The sequence below is a fragment of the Panthera pardus genome, unplaced genomic scaffold, assembly GCF_024362965.1.
Source record: "Panthera pardus isolate Hobbes unplaced genomic scaffold, ASM2436296v1 HiC_scaffold_17, whole genome shotgun sequence".
NCBI classification, from domain to species: Eukaryota; Metazoa; Chordata; class Mammalia; order Carnivora; family Felidae; genus Panthera; species Panthera pardus.
Genome location: NW_026526732.1, coordinates 58868811 through 58872726, shown reverse-complemented (window position 1 = coordinate 58872726; position 3916 = coordinate 58868811). Strand labels below are relative to the sequence as shown.

The 3916-nt window shown below is 37.3% G+C and overlaps 1 pseudogene; it reads right to left on the bottom strand.

The window, feature by feature from the left end:
- Positions 1 to 1056: 1056 nt before the first annotated feature.
- Positions 1057 to 2018, bottom strand: LOC109263290 (heterogeneous nuclear ribonucleoprotein A1-like; annotated as a pseudogene).
- Positions 2019 to 3916: the final 1898 nt, after the last annotated feature.

Genomic DNA, 3916 nt, shown 5'->3' with positions numbered 1-3916 from the left:
ATATATAATATATAATTCAGTTTCATTTTTTAATTCTGCCATATTTCTACTTGTATCTATAGTGGTAAAATGTTATACAGTTTGTTTAATGTGTATTTGTCCATCGAGTCTTTAAAAATTTACTATGAATTAAAAAATAAATACTTTTAACATGCACATTTCTTAAATTATGAAGCTAGGGATATCTCGGTTTCTCTACCTCACTACCGTCATCTCAGCTAGGCTATAGCAATGGCCTCCAACCAAATCTCTGTCTCTATTTTTCATCTCACTACAGTCAATTTTGTATATAGCTTAGATTATCTTTTAAAAGAATTCTATCTCCATCACATTCAAAATACAATAAACTATTATGTTCCTGCCATGTAAAGTCCCACCAATCATCTTGTCCCTTTATATCTCTCTGATCTTTTGTCCCTTTATCCTGTGCCTGACTCTAGCTCATGAACCCTGACAACATTGGCCGTCTTGTTGTTTATCACTAGATTATTCCAGATTTGGTTCTGCTTCAGTACTTTAGCACCTCCTGTATGGTATGCCCTAAATAGCCCTCTCACATATCTTCATATCATTGTATGGCTTAATCTTTGCTCAAATTTACCCGAGAGAATTATATTTTTACCATCTTTTCTAAAAATCTCACTGTTTAATCACTTTCTATTATCCTACCCTGATTTTTAAATTTGTATTATTTATTTATTTATTTATTTATTTATTTATTTATTTAAAAAGGCACATTTATTCAGAGTCATGATCAGACTATTACATTTAGCAATCAACAGCATGGGAGCAAAAAAATCTACATTAAAACCCTTTGTTGGAATGCTTTACACTTTCCATTGAACAGAAACTAAACCTGTTATACAATTAGTCACAAATTCAGCCCTCGAGTTTTTTGTCCATACACATGAGTTTTGTCTAAAACATGTCTTCTTTGTAGCAGCTAGGCCCTGCCACCACTGTGCTTGGCTGAGTTGACAAAAGTGTTATAACCTGTGCCTTCTCTGTCACTTCTCTGGCTCTCCTCTCCTCCTAAGCTTTGTTTCCTACCAGTAATTAAAATCTTCTGTCACTGCCATAGCTACTGCTGCTGCTGGAACTGCCATAACCACCTTGGTTTTATGGTTTGGCAAAGTATTGGCCTCCACCACCATAGGAGGCAGAGCTTCTGCCTCCAAAATTTCCTCCTTTAATGGGTCCAAAATTTGAAGATTGATTGTTGTAATTGCGAAAATCATTACAGCTTCACCACTTCCAAAGTTGCTTCCATCATTACCAAATCTGTTATAGCCATCCCCACTGCCACCATTATTCACCACCACCTTGACTGCCACCAAAGCCACCTCGCCTACTGATGTTTCCTCCACAACCAAGGTTGTCACTCCCACCAAAACCACCTCCAAAGCCACCACCAAAGTTTCCAGAACCACTTTGACCTCCTCGGCTGGATGAAGCACCAGCCATCTCTTGCTTAGATAGAACTTTCCTTACTTCACAGTTGTGGCCATTCACAATATGGTGTTTTTGAATGATAGTCTTGTCTACAAATTCATGGTCATCAAATGTTACAAAAGTAAAGCCTGTCTTTTGCCACTGCCTTGGTCAGTCTTGATTTCAATCACTTTGGTTTTCCCATACTGTTCAAAATAGTCTCTCAGATGATGTTCTTCAGTGTCTTCTTTAATGCCACCTTCAAAATTTTTTTTCATAGTTAAGTGGGCACCAGGTCTTTGAGAATCTTCTCTGGAGACAGCCCTCTTTGGTTCTACAACTCTTCCATCCACCTTGTGTGGCCCTGCATTCATGGCTGCATCCACCTCATCCACAGTGGCATAGGTGACAAACCCAAAGCCTCTGGAGCACTTGGCATTTGGAACTCTCATTACCACACTGTCCGTAAGCATTCCCCATTGCTCAAAATCGCTCCTCAGACTCTCATCGGTTGCTTCAAAGCTCAAACCTCTGATGAAAAACTTCTACAGCTGTTCAGCATCTTTAGGAGTCTCTGACTTAGACATGACGGCAGTTGGGGCAGGGGAGAGACTTTAACGATGCTTACTCAGCAGCATCCAGGGGCAGAAACGTTAGTTTTTTGTTTTTGTTTTTGCTTTTTTTTTTTTTTAATGTCTATTATTGGTGTGTGTGTGTGAGAGAGAGAGAGAGAAAGAGAGAGAGACAGAGAGAGAGTGAGCAAAGGAGGGGCAGACAGAGAGGGAGACACGGAATCCAAAGCAAGTTCCAGGCTCGGAGCTATCAGCACAGAGCCCAACACAGGGCTCAACCTCACGAGCCCAACCATGAGATCATGACCTGAGCCAAAGTTGGATGCTTAGCTGACTGAGCCACCCAGGCTCCCCCTGCCCTAATTTTTATACCCACCATCACAATTATTATGAAGGTGAATTAATAAATAATGTCAACTAAGTGACAGGGAAAAGAGTTTAAAGTTGGGAATAGAAACAGTACCATAAGTCTCAGAGCAATTAAAATAAAAAAAAATATATTAGTCATTGACCTTAGAACTTTAGAGACAAATGATGGCAAAGGCAATAACATTGTCATTTTTTCTTCAGGAAAGGCAAAATGCAGTAAGACAACCAATGAAAAGGAAATGAGAAGTGGAGATAATATATGTGTTTATCATTGCTATTGTTTGGTTGATTTTATTGGATAAATATCTTCGGATGATGTTATAAATTGGAGAAATAGTAAGTAGAAAAACTAGGTGACTACATGGGAGATAGAAGAGATTTTGATGAAATAGATATCTGAGGAAATTAGGGAGAAAAGAAATCTGTGCAGACATGAAAACAATGGCTTTGAGAAGGAGGCACTCCTAATCCAAAGGCTACAGAAAAGCATAAAGGTTATGAAAGATACAAAGGGATGAATTATATCCAATTAGACTTCATGCTAAAGTACTGGAAGTTATCTGGGACCCAAATGATATGGAGGTCAGGTCAAAATGTCTTACTTATCACCTTGGTGTTGTGATTATTTTTCCTTTTAGAAGTTAGCTTCCAGTCTATAGAAAAGAGAAGGAAGATCGGGAGATTACATAGTTCGAATTTTATAAGGCAAAGAGGTCTGTAAAAAACAGGAAGAGGAAGCCAAGCACCCTGCTATAGGAGAAGAAATGAGGCCAGAAATGAGTCTGATATATTGTCTAAGTTTTCATGGAACAGAATTCCATATTTTTTTCAGGAAATAGAAAATAGAGAGGTAAATATTTAGGTATTAAATCTGCAAGCATCATCATCATCAACATCATTATTATTCTAATAACCTTTATGTTTTAGATTTACAGTAAAATTTCAAAATAGTACAGAGAATTACCATCTACCTCACATCCACTTTCAGCAGTTATTAACATCTTACATTACTATGGTACATACTTATAGAGGATACACAATATCAAAGTGACCTATCACTGTTGATGTTACACTTGATTAACTGCCTGACAGTGTGTTTTCAGGTTTCTCCACCGTAATGTTACTCTTTTCCTTCTCTTTCCATATTTTACTTTTTGGAAGGAAGTCACTTATGTGCAGGCCCTTCTTGAATGGGACAGTATCATCAATTGCCTTAAATGTGGAGAATAAATTATTTGGAATTATTCTGAATAGTAGATTTATCTCTTCTCTCTCACTTATTAATCATTTGTTTATATCATTATGAATTCATGGATACTTATATTCCACACTAGGTTATAATCCAATACAATCTTTTTTTTTCCCCTTAAATAGTTCTGACTTTCCCATTGAGCTCTCTTTCTGTTGGATCCTGTATACTTTTGACTTTTTCCTAAATTATAGTCCCTTTTTTGGTTGTTATTGTTTGTTTTAGTACTTTCCTACTTTCTGGAACTATAAGATATCCAGGCCCAACTTGTCTGTTTCCCTGGTCTTATAATCAT